We start from the raw sequence: 17,341 nt of genomic DNA on the forward strand, positions 1-17,341 counted from the left end.
GTGTGGTGTGGTGTGGTGTGTCTATGACTTGCTGCTAATTAGTTGGGTGACTGTGGTCAAGAATGTCTATGTAGCTACTGTACCATTATTTAACGTCAAACAAGTTAGTATGAAATCTAAGTGTAGAGAGAAGCTGTGAATAAGTTAACTCTTTTGGTATATAAGTTGGTGTTCGAGCTTTTTCTCATCCAAACTGAATATAAATAATATTATAGTATAAACAGCAATGTGACAGCTACAATCTGACAATGGTTTAGAAACTTGTATAATTTCTAAGGAAATATGATGAAGCAGCCACATTTTTAGAGATACAGTGAGGTTTCTGATTAACAGCAAATATAACAAATATTGCAAATGTGTAAGAGAAATTGTGAACCAGATTTAACCATGAAAGATGAGACCAAAATATGATGAGGAGTGTGTAATCTAGCTCAATGGAATAATACTGAAATGATAAGAAAAGTAATACAGTGATAAAATGTTTCTGCTGCAATTCTTTTCTTAAGTAATTCCTATGTTGCTTCAACTAAACGATTTCTCTAACTTTGTATCCCTGCTGAAATGGGTTATTAAATTTATTCTGTTTTTCATGTAATTCTAATAGAAGATTGATCTCAGATGTAGTTAGTGAATACCGAAGCATGTTATATTCCTGCTATAATGCTGTACATCTAAATGATAGTGTATTATATTAAGAGATAAATAAAGAAGACATGAGTTAGAAATAAATAGTGAAATGAGACATGTATTAGTAACTATTACACAATGATATCTGTTGTATGATATGATATTATCATCAGAACATTTTCAGTGTAGATATCTGTTACAACCCATGGCTTTAACATATATCTGCAGAGAGAATGGATGGATGATAATGTTACAGAACTGAGAATAACTTTGATTAGGAATATGGAAAGATTAAAGTCAAACTGAAGTTGATAATAATTTTGAAATGATAGAAAGTTAACATTTTTGTTACCATATTTATTGAAATATGATAATGAAAGGGTTATATTGAAATACACTTACTTTGTTTCAATTCATTTGGAATATAAATGAAGTATCTAGTAAAAAGCTGTCATTATTAAACAAGTGTTTGGAACACAAATAAATATGGAATTTGGAAAGAAGGTTTTAATTTACATCACATTAAAACAAGAAGTTTGTATCATGGAATTAGGTTTGGCTTTGGGTGTGTAGGTATCAAAAGGGTAAATCCTTTTATGAACCAAAAGTATCAATGGGCTTGTTCCTTATCTCTGATCTCTTTAATTTTGAGTGGATGAGAGAAATTCTCCCTTGTTTAGAATACCAGAGGTTGTAAATTTTATCTGTTTCTGGTCTGGTTTAACACTACAAACTGGCCCTTGCATGCCTTTAGTGGTGAACTCACTGTTGTAAACATTCAGGTCTCCTGAGGTCTTGTCTGATGATAAATTCCTTCATCCCAGTTTTGGTTAGGGTCATGGGTTGTGTTTTACCACTAACTAAACCATTAAGATATTGAAGCAAAAAAAATACTCAGAAATCACTCAGAAATATATTTAGCAAGACAGTAAGATAAACTGAAGCAAAGTACAACAATATATCCTGCCATCCACCCCAACAACCTACAAACAGTTGATTTAAACTTGTAATCAATCAGTCAATCAAACTACTGCCATTGCCACCACTGTCTACTGTTATCAAGGCAGTCTATGAGAGATCTTCATAGACATGATCCTTATGTTCATCTGTTGACCTTAACTGTGGTGCACATAAACAGATCACTATTGATGTTGTGTAAGCTGTAACCAGTTCAAACTTAATCATTGTCACACTCTCACTGACTTCAATTACTTTATCTCTCCATTTCTCTGCTAACTATGTCTAATCCACTAACTCACCTAGAAAAATTTGTACTCGAGTTTCTTGTTCATGAGAAGTTAAGGCACTCCATTATTTTATCTCTTTTACACAGCACAAATCAATTTGCCTCCACTCAAACATTTCCACAATAATTCCAGAAGACTTATTTTCTATTACACCAATAAATGGGTTGCAGGTGGTACCCTACATTATAGTGACTGGCACGTTTTATTGCCAGACACTAAATTCAGGCAGTAATTATGATTTATGGAAGATTACAAAACTCAAAGTTAGGAATAGTGAGACTTTGTTAAAGGAGCTCTTAAAACTGATGACACATTTAATACAAAACATTATGGACTTACAGAAGCAGAAACTCAGAAAATGTAAAGTAAAGAGAATGGAAATATCAAAATATGAGAGGACTGAGTAACAGTGAATATGGAGCATCAACAGTGAGATCGATTTAACCTGCTGATTGAGACAGTTAGTGCTGTTACTACTCTCAATTACTCAGGGAGTCTTTAGTGTATAATCATAATTCAAAGTCAATGAAACTGAGCTACTAAAAGATAAAATCTAGGATGTAGGAGACATTTCAAGTAAACCCCCTGTTCATTGTTAAAGTAAGTGGCATGTACAAAACAGTATAAAGTTTGTACTAGATGATAGCTGGGTTAAAGAAAGTGAAGAGAGTGGGTAGAAATGTAATTTATGAGTTGTGCCATGTGAATCTGCTAACAAAGTTCCTTACTCTCAACAAAAGTGATTGATGCTAATATAATTCCATAATAGTAGTATTCATAATAGTTCGTGTATGCTAATAAGTTCAGGCTGTTAACTTGTATTAACATCAGCAATTTATAATCTTACTGATGCACATCTTTCAAGTTATAATTTTTTTAAAAATGTCAAAGAGGCAAGCTGGCAGAATTGTTAGAGCACTGAATATATCGTATTTCTTCCAACTCTTTACATTCTGAATTTAAAATCCCTCTGATGTCAACCTTACCTTTTATCCCTCTGATCTCAATAAAATAAAGTACCAATGAAGTACTGGGTCAATGGCATTGACTAAACCATTCCCTAAGACTACTGGCCTAGCACTTAAATTAGAAACAATTATTTAAGAAGGATAAAATTTCCCAATTTGACACAGATATCAATTCTTATTGTTCAGACCTAAATCAGTCAACTGGGCAAACCTATGGTCAAAGACATTCCATTAGTGACCAACATACTGTTTCAGAGGGGATATATCTTTCTTGGACTTGGTTTTAAGATATAATGTAATTTGGAAGAGTTCTGATTGCTATTTCTAGTAGGTTGAGCAACCATGTAGAAGCATGATGTCACAACGTTCTGAACTCAAACCTTCCTGGAATTAACTTTAATTAGTTAATCTTTCCCAAGTAGATAAAATGAGGGTTGGTATGATACCACAGTCAGTTTAATTAACTCTCTTTCACTCTCTCTTGTGTCAAGCCAAAAAATAAATTACCATTTCTGGACATAGAACTATTTCTTGCTTAACTTACACTGGCAATCAGAGGAGAACCCAACAGTTGCAATCAGGACTGTCTAGGTAGCCTTATAGCCTCACTCCCTCCCTACCAAATCAATGCAGTGAGCCCTAAGGCATTTATTTATTGACAACATGCCACAATACACATAGGTCAGAATTGGGCCTCTAGACTCTTGAGGCCCCTGGGAAACTGTCTAGTGTTCCCATGCCTTATGATGGGCCTAGCTGTGATTGTATATCTCATGTGAAATAGTCTATTTTAGAGAGGTTAATGAGACTATGAAACAAAAAAAGACTAGTCATTTATTAGTCAACTATAGATTATTAAGAATATATATCCTTTTATTTTTTACTTGTTTCAGTCATTAGACTGCAACTGTGTTGGGGCACCACACTGAAAAGTTTTTAGTTGAATGAATTGACCCTAAGATTTATTTTTTTAAGTTTAGTACTTTTTCTATTGGTCTCTTTTTGCTGAAGTTATGGGGATGTAAACACACCATCAGTTGTCAAGTGGTGGAGGGTGACAAACCTAGACAAAAAGACTCACACACACATGACAGTCTTCAGTTTCTGTCTATCAAATCCACTCATAAAGCTTTGGTTGGCCCAAGGCTATAACAGAAGACATTTCCCCAAGGCACCACAAAATGGGACTGAACCCGAAACCATGTGGTAGAGAAGAAAATTTCTTACCACACAGCCACACCTGATATGAATTATTTTTCATATTAAGAATACTCACTCACCCAACATACCCTACTCATCATCATCGTTTAAAGTCCATTAAAAATTAATGTAAAGATTTCCAGCAACTATCAATTCCAAATATATACAAGAAGTCTGTTTAGCAAAGTTGGAATTTTGATTGATTAACATTATAGGGCAAAGAATTAATTCATCAGTAACCCTGTAAACCATCAATTTAGTTATCACTTCCTAGTTATAAACCATCAATCTAGTCATCAATTTCCAGTTAGTTTACTGCTTCACCATCAAATCAGTCAGTCTCTGTTTTACTATAGAAGACATGGGAGAGGTTTGAATGCCATAAAAGTATTTGTTGCTTTGTTGTTGTTATTATTATTATTATTATTATATTATATTATTAAGGCAGTGAGCGAGCAGAATCATTAGCAGGTTGGACAAAATGTTTAGCATCATTTCTTCCGGCTCTTTACATTCTGAGATTAAATTCAACTGAGGTCAAATTTACCTCTCATTTTTTGGGGGTTGATAAAATGAAGTATTAATCAAGACTTTAGAAAGGATTACAAGGGTTGACTGAAAAGCTCATAGGCTGACTATGAAGGAGTGATGCTAGAGCTGTGAAATCTTGCAGGCATTAATTACAACTTTTTTTATGAATAACTGCATTGCTTATTTCTAAAGAAGATTTCAAAAGTAATTAGTAGTGACTGCTCTTCGAAATGGACAAAGTTTGGCATTGTGCTTTTTATCAAGTATCTGCAGAAAAAAAGATTTAACCCCCAACAACATTCATGCTGACAAGGTTGCTACATTAGGGGATGATGTTCCATCTTTATAAACTGTGCAAAAGTGGGCAACTGAATCTAGGAAGGGAAAGAAGAGTCTTGAAGATGACCCATGGTCTGGAACTCCTGCAACTGCCACCACCAAGGAAAACATTGACTGTGTTCATCACAGGTGATGGAAGATAAATGATTGAATAGAAATTAAATAGCCAATGCTCTTAGCATATCCCATGAAAGAGTTGAGAATATTCTGCACAATGAACTTGACATGATGAAAGTTTCTGCTCAGTGGGTGCCACATCTTCTGATACCTGATCAAAAGTGCACCAGGCTGATCACATCACAGGAAAATCTGACATTGTTTCAGGTAGATCCAGCTGGTTTCCTAGAAGGTTTCCTTAACCCAGGATGAGTGTTGGATTCATCACTTAGAGTCAGAAACAAAGAGACAATCCATGCAGTGGAAACACTCCTCTTCAACTGTTCCAAAGAAGGCCAAAGTTGTTTCATTGGTAGGGAAAGAGATGATCTCAGTTTTTTGGGGTGCAAAAGGCACTGTGTTTGTTGACTATCGGGGAAAGGGCCACAGCATCAATGAAGAGTATTATGCCAACTTGCTGAGGCAGTTACAAAAGGCTATCAAGACAAAATGCCCAGGAAAACTGACATAAAGGATCTTGTTTCATCAGGACAAAGCTCCAGCACACGAATCCTTGGTTTCAATGGCTGCTGTGTGTGACTGTAGTTTTGAACTTGTTGACCACCCTCCATATTCTCCTGATTTGGCCCCATCTGACTATCACCTGTTCTCCAGCATGAAATAAACACTGCTGTTGATCTTTTTTGATGAACAAGATGAAATTTTCACCAATGTAATCCAAGCACTACAACATTGATGGAAGAAGTGTGTAGAGTGCAAGGAGTCTATGTTGAAAAATAAATCTCATTTGGTCACATTCCATGTGAGTATTTTGGTCAGCCTATGAACTTTTCAGCTGACCCCACCTATTACTAGTGACATTTCTTCCAGCTCTTTACATTCTGATTTCAAATTTTGCTGAGGTTAACTTAATCTTTCACCCTTTCAGGGTCGATAAAATAAGAACTATCTGAGTACTTGAATTGATTGTTCCCTTCCCTAAAATTGTTAGATTTGTGCCAAATTTTGAATCCATTTTTATTATTGTTATTATTCATTTGCAGAACAGTAACCATATCTTTTTAAAGGGTTTCCTTCCTAGTTTTAGAATTTAGATAAATGAGATTAGAAAATTACAGAGAACTAATGCTAAGTTACATTAAAGCCACACAAGGATCATGTTAAAACAGACAATCATCTCTTCTCAGATTTGTCAATGAAGCCATTACGAAGAAATATATTGGTTGGATGATTTCAATGATTGATATTTCTGAAGATTCACATATTCCAACTGAATAAAAATTGTTGTATTCTATGGAGCCTAAGTGCAGTTAATTGAAGACCAGGTGTGAATTAAGAAACATTATTGCCAGGAATATGACATAACCAATTCCACAGTCCAGCATTTTGAGTCAGTTGTCAGTGTTAATAAAAATGAAAAACTAGATTCTGGAAACAGTTAAGCAAGTTCTTATTACAGAATTAATAGGAAGAGAAGTTTCAAATATAGAAGTTGGGGTTCAATCCAAGAGAGCACAACTGCCATATCTACAGATTAATAAGGTGGCTGAAAAAAGTATTTATTAAAAGCAATAAACTAATTAAAATACATGATGAAACCCCTGGTGATCAGCTGTCATAGGGGAGACAATCCCTTTTTGATTAAGTTCAATCAAGGTAGGTTTGGAAGTTTGAAATTTAAATCAAAGAATAAAGAAGGTGTACAGAATATACACATTTATTATTACTTTTTCTATACACTACAAAGAACTTAAAGTTACTAGTCAAAAGTGCCATGTATAAAGTTATTTCATTCTTCTTTGGAATTGTTAGCACAGCATTATCTGAAGTTAAATACATTAAAATAAATCAAACTTTATACTAAGACAATTCTTAAGTATGAGCCAGTTAATTATTCAACTGAAGAAAATCAAAAAATGAAAATCTATGTAAATTTACAGTGATTTAATTAATTTGAAGAGGCAGACAGCCATAAACTGTAAAATGTGATCAGTCAAAAGGAAAAAAGCAGCAAGAAGGCTTGTGTGTGTGTGTGTGTGTATGTGTGTGTGTGTGTGCACGCACACATATAGCACACAACTAGTCTTCTCAGAATGATACTAACCAACGATATTAAAAGTAAAAATCAAACCCCAACAAAAAACACACCATGGACGCATGCACACGCACACACACACACACACGAACATGCACAAAATATACATAAAAAATAGAAAAGTTGGGAGACCCAGATTGAAGAGATGAAAGAGGCCCATAGTAATGAGGAGGGCCATGGCATTGATGAGGCTGTTGAATGATAATGAAAGGATTGTGACAAACCAGCTGATCGATCAATTGATTGAACAATTAATCAAGGAATTGATTAGTTAAATTATTACCGAGTTGAATAATAATAATAGTAATGATGATAATAATAATAATAATAAGTAGTGAAATAGAATTATGTGTTTGTTATTGGCAAAATGACTCTCCTAATATACAATAATGTTTATACAATTGTTACTTCAGATTATTGATCAGTTATTTTTGAAAACCTTGAAGTTACTTTCTTAAACTATGTCAATACAGTAAGTACAGTCATTGATTTCCAATTTAGAAAATCTATGTTAAATCTTAGCAGAGATTTTATGGAAATTTTTACAATTATCACTAGAATGTGATATTATTATATATTACATTAGGGCTGCAAGCTGTTAGACTTTTTAGTGTGTTGGACAAAATATACAGCACTGTTTCTTCTGGCTCTGAGTTCAAATACCACTGAAGTCAACTTTGCCTTTCATCCTTTCAGTGCTGATAAAATAAAGTACCAGTCAAGTACGTGGCTTGATGCAATCAACTTGTGCCTCTCCTCAAAATTGCTGTCCTCATGATGGAATTAGAATTATGATACGTATTACATTGCTACTATAAGCAGTGTATATTTTCTTTACTTTTCATCATTTAATGTCCATTTTCCATGCTGGCATGAGTTAGATGGTTTGGTTAGAGATGGCAAGCTAGAGAGCTACACCAGATTCCAATCATGTATTTCCATGGCTGGATGCCCTTCCTAATGCCAACCACTTTACAGAGTGTACTGGGTGCTTCTTACATGACACCAGCGCAAGCGCTTTTTTATGTATTATACATTATATCATTAATATACATCACATTGCTAATATGAATTACATTTCTATTATATATTACATGGCTATTATATTATACACTACATCATCATCATCATCATCATTTAACGTCCGCTTTCCATGCTGGCATGGGTTGGATGATTTGACTGAGGACTGGTGAACCAGATGGCTGCACCAGGCTCCAATCTGATCTGGCAGAGTTTCTACAGCTGGATGCCCTTCCTAATGCCAACCACTCTGAGAGTGTAGTGGGTACTTTTACGTGCCACCGGCATGAGGGCCAGTCAGGCAGTACTGGCAACAGCCACGCTCAAATGGTGTTTTTTATGTATCACCTGCACAGGAGCCAGTCCAGCAGAGCTGGCAATGACCTCGCACGGACATTTTTTCATGTGCCAGTGTGGCGACACTGGTAACGATGACGCTCGAATGGTGCTTTTTACGTGCCACTGGCATGGAAGTCAGTCAGCTGCTTCTGGCAACGATCATGCTCGGATGTTGCTCTTAGCGCTCCACTAGAACGAATGCCAGTCATTGAATGTGATTTCAATTTCACTTGCCTCAACAGGTCTTCGCAAGCAGAGTTTAGTGTCCAATGAAGGAAAGGTACGCATAAATGGGCTGGTTAAACCCCTGGCATAGGCCACGGGTTATGGTCTCACTTGGCTTGCCGGGTCTTCTCACACACAACATATTTCCAAAGGTCTCAGTCACTAGTCATTGCCTCGGTGAGGTCTAATGTTCGAAGGTTGTGCTTCACCACCTCATCCTAGGTCTTCCTGGGTCTACCTCTTCCACAGGTTCCCTTAACCGCTAGGGTGTGGCACGTTTTCACACAGCTATCCTCACCCATTCTCGCCACATGACCATACCAGCACAGTTGTCTCTCTTGCACACCACATCTGATGCTTCTTAGGTTCAACTTTTCTCTCACGGTACTTACACTCTGTCAAGTATGCACACTGACATTACACATCCAGCGGAGCATACTGGCTTCATTCCTTCCGAGCTTATACATGTCCTCAGCAGTCATGGCCCATGTTTCACTGCCATGTAGCATGGCTGTTCGTACAAGTGTCATACAGTCTACCTTTTACTCTGAGTGAGAGGCCCTTTGTCACCAGCAGAAGTAAGAGCTCTCTGAACTTTGCTCAGGCTATTCTTATTCTAGCAGCTCACATTCATTGCACCCACCCCCACTACTGACTTGGTCACCTAGGTAACGGAAGCTGTCAACTACTTCTAGTTTTTCTCCCTGGAATGTGGCAGAAGTTGTTCTCTGCACATTTTCAGTGTTTATTGCTCCTGAGCATCTGCCACATACAAAAACTATCTTCCCAGTTAGCCTTCCTTTGATATTGCTGTACCTCTTATGTGTCCATAGCTTACACTGTGTACACCTTATAGAATTTCTACCTACGCCTTTTCTGCAGATTGAGCAGGGCCGTCTACCTGAAGGGATTTGTGGTTTGTCTGCCTTCCTACTTATTAAGACTTTGGTTTTAGCTAGGTTGACTCTAAGGCCCTTCGATTCTAATCCTTGCTTCCACACCTGAAACCTTTTCTCTAGTTCTGATAGTGACTCAGCAATTAGAGCTAGGTTATCAGCATAGAGAAGTTTCCTGTCTTGAATTCTTCTGTTATTGCCTGGAGGACTATGATAAATAGGAGAGGGCTGAGGACTGAACCTTTATGTACTCCTACCTCTACCCGGAATTCCGAGTTCGATTCCAAGCAGTGACCTGAACAATAATAATAATAGTAATAATAATAATAATAATAATAATAACATCGAAAAATACCTTAGGAATGAGAACCCAGGTTTGAAATTTCAGCTGAAGAAGGCTGGAGGGTATATCAGCCAAAACATGTTAACAACAAACAAGATGAGGACAAATATCCGTTGAATGTAAATAATGCACATAATTCCTCATCTCTTAAATATAGAACTGCATTAACTAGCAGAGAAGCAAACTGGGTCAATGGATTCCAATGTGCACAGAAAGTGAATGTATGCTCTTCTTTGCTGTCATGTCTCATGAATAAACCTTTTTTGGGCTGAATAGTGACTGGTGATGAGAAATGGGTTCTCTATAAAAATGTCAAGCACCAAAGACAGTGGGTAGGGAAAGGAGAAACACCGGTACCCCAGGCTAAAGAAGGTCTTCATCTACATAAGGTATTGTTATCTGTTTGGTGGGATATGAAAGGTTTAGTCCAAAACCAAACGATATGGTTTCAATGCTGGAAGAAAAATGACCATCTTTGGTTTTAAGACGAAAGGTGTTCTTCCATCAAGATAATACTTGACCACATATAGCAAGGATGACATTCCAAAGACTGGAGCAGTTTGAATGGGAAACAATGCCCCACCTACCACATTCGCTGGACATTGCCCCATCTTACTATCATTTATTCTGCAGTCTTCAAAATCATCTGTAGATGAGGTCAGAACAGTACTGGAGGAGTATTTTTCATCATGGACAAGTGAATTTTGGAAGAGGGGGTCTTGCAAGTCTACCAGAGAGATGGAAGAGCATTGTAGAAAATGAAGGAGAGTATATTTCAGATTAAAAAAGAACTTTGTTTATCTTAATTTTGAAAAATAAATGAAGTATAAAAAGAACCTCATTATTCATGGGATGACCCAATACATACAAACATACATACATATATGTATCATATTGTTATTATGATGTATTATATATAACATACTGCTTATATACATTACATTGCTATCACACCGTTTGTATACATCACATTGCTATTGTAATATATTATCTGTTACATTATAATAGCAAGATAATGCCCATTAGCAATGTATAATAAATTGCATTGTGATAAAAATGAATTATACATCACATTTATCGTATTATATATTACATTGCTATTATGATGTGTTGTACATAAATTATAATATAATTCTACTAATATATATATATATTATATTTCTATTACAAAGTATCGTAAATAATTATCATATAATATAATGTATTACACACCACATTGCTAATATACATTGCATTCCTTCTACAAAGGTGGTCTGAAAAGTTCCTAGGAGTGCTGCTGTGAAATCTTGGATGCTTTAATTTCAACACTTATTAATGACTGCATTGTTTCTTTCCAGGAAACTGTTTTCTGACTGTTCAAAGAAGACTTCAAAAGTAACTATAGCAACAACAGATATGACCTCATCATATACCAGTTACCAGCCAAGTATTTTTTCATGTTGGGGAACAGATGATAGTCAGACGGAGCCAAATCAGGAGATTTGCAGCCATTGAAACCAAGGACTTGTGTGCTAGAGCACTGTTCTGATGAAACAAGACCCCTTTCATTAGTTTTCCAGGGTGTTTGATTTTGATAGCTTTTGTAATTGCCATAGTAAGTTGGCATAGTACTTTCCATTGATAGTGTGGCCTTTTTTAAGATAGTCAATAAACACAATACCTTTAGCATCCCCACAAAACTGAGGTCGCTGTCTTCCCTAGAGATGAAACAACCTTGACTTTTGTTGGAGCAGGTGAGAAGGGGTGTTTCCACTGCATGGATTGTTTCTTTGTCTCTGACTCAAAGTGATGAACTCAACACTCATCCTGGCTTAGGAAGTGCTCAAGGAAACCAACTGGATCTGCCTCAAACAATATCAGATTTTCCTGTGATATGATCAGCCTGGTGTGCTTTTGATCGGTTGTCCGAATATGTGGCACCTACCAAACAGAAACCTTCATCATGCCAAGTTCATTGTGCAGAATATTCTCAAATCTCTCATGGGATATGCTAATAGCATTGGCTATCGGATTTATAGTCACTCACCTATCATCTATTCCTTGGGTCATCATCAAGACTCTTTCTTCCTCTCCTCAATTCAGCTGCCCATTTTTGCACTCTTGATAATGCTAGAGTATCATCCTCTAATGTAGCAACCTTGTCAGCATAAACGTTGTTCAGGGTGAAACTCTTTTTCTGGCATCACAGTACCAAATTTTGTCCATTTTTAACAGAAGTCACTACTAGTTATTTTTAAAGTTTCTTTGAACAGTCAGATGGAAAGAAACAATGAAGTTATTAATAAGAGGGGTTGAAATTAATGCATGCAAGATTTCACAGTTCTAGTATCATTCCTTATTGGTCAGCTTATGAACCTTTCAGCCCACCCTTGCATACAACAGAAATATAGAGCAATAACGATGTTCATAATTCATTTTCTTTGACTGATACATATGGTATGAGCATTAAAAAATGGAACCAATTTCAGAACATGAAATTGGCTCCATTTCCAATATAGGAAACGGTGAACAAAATTCTCATTGATATTGTGAACAACAATTAAAGCAACATTGAATTAAAATAGCTATCTACATATCATACTTCACACACACACACACATCAAGGTTTAAACTCTTATATTCATCTGGGTTTTAAGAGACTGTCAGCTAACAGTTTCAGATTTGAATGTGGATGAAATTTTAACCATGAACAAGAGTTCCCCACCCCTATTCTACTGTTTCTAGCACTCTGCTGCCTCTAATGAGGTCTAGTATAGTTTAGTTTTGTTTTTAATGGTTTAGTGAGATGAGGAATAGGCTGCATTAACACCTATGTTCAGGTTCTCTAAGACAGGTAAGAGAAAGGGAAGTAGTAATCCTTAGACCCACTAAAGGGACCCAAAGCTCCAGGTGGAAGCTTTATGGTGGTACTATGGGTGATGGATAAGTAATTTAGGAAAACATAAACAAGGATTTCTGAATTTATACCTTTCTAAAGGATATCACCAAAATGTTGTTTATTTCTAATAAATGTTTCAAGGCCGGAGATTCTGGAGTGAGATCGTTAGTTGACAGGCGACTTCATTTTATCAACCCCAGGAAGGATGAAACGAAAAGTTGACCAGGATTTGAACTCTGGATTTAAGGAGTGGGAGTAAATACTACAAGACATTTCTTCTGATTCTCTAGCAATTCTGTCAATCTACCACCATTTACCTTTATTTCTGAGGATATAAAAAAAACTAAATAACTGGACTGAAATAACTTATAGTATACGTGCAGTAGGAATATATACGTACAACAAGTTATCATACATTACCACAGATTATTATAAATAGAGTAAGTTAAAATATATTTAGAAGGTATATATATATATATATATATATATATATATATATATATATATATATATGGATTAAGGCTACCATTAGTTTCATGTTAAGCTTAACAAGTATCAACATTGTAGATACTGTTTTAATCCAAAATGGAGTTAAATACTGATGTTCTATGTAGCAGGCTTGATAATTGTTAAGGGATTTCTCTTTCAACATGAAACCAATAGTAACCTTAATCATGGTTCAATAGGTTAATATGTAACCAACAGTATACATACAGAAGGTTAATCTACATACAATAATTTACAGTAATAAATAGTGTACATACAGCACGTTAATTATGTTAATCTACATATGGTTACACATACAGTTGATAAATACATATATACAATATACACACCATAGGTTAATTATATTGCATCATCCCATAAATAACGCGTTTTTTCAATTGCATGAACTTAAAGTCAGAGGGAGACGGGATAAACTACTTGCATCAACTTGCAATAAAAGCAGGTAATAATTTTACCTTGTCCTTATTCTTAATGCAAGTTTTGAAGAGTGCAGTTCGATTTTAACAGTTATTTTTTCAAAGCTATAATGGAAGTTTCAAAGGAGCATATGCAGTATATTTTGCTTTATGAGTTCAATAAAGGCAACAATGGAACGGAAAGTGCAAGGAATATTAATGCAGTAAATGGGGATCGGACAATAAGCATAAGCCAGTAACAACAGTGGTTCCAGAAATTCCAAGCTGCAAACTACAGCCTAGAAGATGAGCCTTGTCCTGAAAGATCTGCAGAGCTCGACGAGGACATCCTGCAAACCCTGGTGGAACAAAATCCCATTGTAAGTGTTAAGGAACTAGCAAAGAAGCTTGGATTTGGTCATTCAACCATTCATTGACACCTGTGTGCCATTGGAAAAGTCAACAAATTGAGTCAGTAGGTTCCTCACAAACTTTCCAAGTCTGATCAAGTGCAGAAAGTGAATGTATGCTCTTCTTTGCTGTAACATCTCATGAAAAAACCTTTTTGGACTGAATAGTGACTGATGATGAAAAATGGGCTCTCTATAAAAATGTCAAGTGCTGAAGACAGTGGGTAGGGAAAGGAGAAACACCAGCACCCTAGGCTAGAGAAGGTCTTCACCCACATAAGGTACTTTTTTCTGTTTGGTGGGATATGAAATGTTTAGTCCACTTTGAACTTTTAACCCCAAACCAAACAATAACAAAGGAGATCTGCTGCAAGCGGCTAGAGCAGCTTAAGTTAGTGCTAGAAGAAAAACAACCATCTTTGGTTTCAAGACGAAAGGTGTTTTTCCATCAGGATAATGCTTGGCCACATACAGCGAGGATGACATTCCAAAGGCTGGAGCCGTTTGAATGGGAAACAATGCCTCACCCACCATATTCATTGGACATTGCCCATCATATTATTACTCGTACCACATTCTTCAAACTCATTTGGACGGAAAATATGAATTCTGTATGTGAGGTCAGAACATTACTGGAGGAGTATTTTTCATCATGGACAAGTGAATTTTGGAAGAGGGTCCTCGCAAGTCTACCAGATAGATGGAAGATCATTGTAGAGAATGAAGGAGAGTATATTTCAGATTAAAAAAGAACTTTGTTTATCTTAATTTTGAAAAATAAAAGAAGTATAAAAAAAACTGCATTACTCATGGGATGACCCAATATATACAGTATATATACAATAAGTTAATACATACACAATATTTCAATATATATACAATATAAACACAATAGGCTAATATATACACAATATATATATATATATATATATATATATATATATATATATATATAGAGAGAGAGAGAGAGAGAGAGAGTAGGTTAATATAGAGACAATATAAGTTAAAATATATTCAGTATACATGCAGTAGGTTAATAAGAAGTTCTAGAAGAAGGAAGCTAAATGATCTTACATTTGATTAAGATGTGCTGAAATCAACATAGTCATCTGTCAATATTCATCAGTCAATAACTTCATTCATATCTAGTTTCCATGTGGCTGTAAAGAGAAAATGATCAATGTTATTTAAGGTAACAGAGAAATGGGGGTAGAGAAAGGTAACATACTACAGAGATAAAAGTATAAATTGAATAAACATGGAGGTTTTTTTATTAAAACAGCTGGATACAAACATGCCTGCACTTAGTAACCATGAGTTTTTTTTTTATCATCACTGCATTGCAGCTTGGGTGTTTTCTACCTTGATCTTCAGCTGAGTTTGGTAGAATTATTGTATAAAATCCTGTTGTGTGTATGTGTATGTGAACATGTGCATGCTTGTGTGCATGTGTGTTTATATATATATCCATGGATGTTAAATGATAATGGGATGACACAGATACATATAAATACACGCACACATACAGCTGAAGGCTGCTAACAATGGCAAAGAAACTGAAAAACTAGGATTCTTAAATAATTGAAAACAACCAGACAACGGATAAAATGTTACATTATCATAAATAGAATATAATATATAGAGGGAATGAAATGGTTTGTTGTTTGTATTAGAATTTTTTTCATGCATTGCGACACAATGGGATTGTTCTTAACAGAGACATCATATTCAGGCAAAACAAGGACAGCTGTGGATACTATATGCATATATGTATACACTGTTTCAGAAGAAGCAATAATTTCAGAAGTACAAAAAAGAAAAAAAGAAAAAAAATCATTTCAAAAAATTTACCAAAATATATTTGAGTTTAATGAATCAAATAAATTAGCTAATTAGAGTGAAACTGTGATAAAATACCATTGTCTCTTTTGTAGCAGAAAACAGGGAGGCAGCCTATCAGCCAGTGGAGTGCCAGACCCAATTTCGCATCTTGATTGTAGATATTTTGCTTCATTGAAATACCCCTAACTCTTTAACATTCAGATTACACTGTCAAATATAATGCTTATTTATTCACATTATTTTGAATAATTAAGCATCATCTCGTTGCTTTGAGATTTTGATGATGTGATGGTTTATTTTTAGAATAACATTATACAGTAGGTGTGAGAGATCAGATCTGGCTAGTTTTAACAAAGAACAGGTAGAATATTTTGGCTGGATACGGTTTAAATGCTAAAGAGTTGATACTTATTTTTAAAACAATGAAGAATTTGAAAATGTTCAGTAAAATAAACAGTGGTTTGATTCATAAGCTGGTTTTTGGAAACAATGTGAAAGTTCTCCCATAAAATTATGATAGAAGATTTTGAAAGATATATGAACATTTTAAAACAAAATATTTTGCAATATAAAATCTGGTGTAGACTTTAGGGAATGGTATGAAAATCACATAATCTTGGTTTCCACACACATTATGACTATAATGCAAATTAATATTTCAAACATTTGTTCTACCTAACTTTTTATAAAATATTCAAATTGGTCACAGATACAAACACACACAACCATATATATATATATAATCAAAAAATAAGCAACACGGATTTCAAAGGTGATTGCAGTACGCACGTTTCATGCTACTTCAATTTATTTAAGTAATGCGAGCATTACCTTAAATGCAATATGAAGAGCAATCTTCAGCTGCACGAAAAATGCAGAAAAAAATTACTGTAGAAAAGACATATTATAAATGTGGCAACATTTCAAATCCAAGTGGGAGAGAGAATACATAAAAATCCAAATGTGAGGAAGAAAACATAAGTCCATCTTGCATTTTTAGTGCAGCTGAAGATTGCTCTTTATATTGCATTTAAGGTAATGCTCGCATTGCTTAAATAAATTGAAGTAACATGAAACGTGCGTACTGCAATCACTTTTGAAATCCGTGTTGCTTATTTTTTGATTTTAATCACCTATCCTTTTGGGATGCGATATTCGGGTGCCTACGCATAAGTACCATATTCAATTTTGAATCTATATCTAAACCGTCTATATATATATAGATTGATTTACATATATATCTATATATACATACATACATATATATATATATATATATATATATATATATATATATATATATATATATATATATGTATGTATGTATGTATATATAGATATATATGTAAATCAATCAACAGT

At 35.0% G+C, this 17,341-nt stretch overlaps 1 protein-coding gene across 7 annotated transcripts in view; it reads right to left on the reverse strand.

The window, feature by feature from the left end:
• LOC106877634 (uncharacterized) overlaps positions 1–17,341 on the reverse strand; it is a 114,534-nt gene that overhangs the window by 66,854 nt on the left and 30,339 nt on the right. For all 7 annotated transcript variants that reach the window (XM_089356735.1, XM_089356731.1, XM_089356736.1 and 4 more), the window contains exon 2: positions 15,212–15,297. The gene's annotated coding sequence lies outside the window, so the exon portion shown is untranslated. The remainder of the gene's footprint in view (positions 1–15,211; positions 15,298–17,341) is intronic.

This window comes from Octopus bimaculoides, chromosome 8, assembly GCF_046866305.1.
Source record: "Octopus bimaculoides isolate indiv1 chromosome 8, ASM4686630v1, whole genome shotgun sequence".
NCBI lineage: Eukaryota > Metazoa > Mollusca > Cephalopoda > Octopoda > Octopodidae > Octopus > Octopus bimaculoides.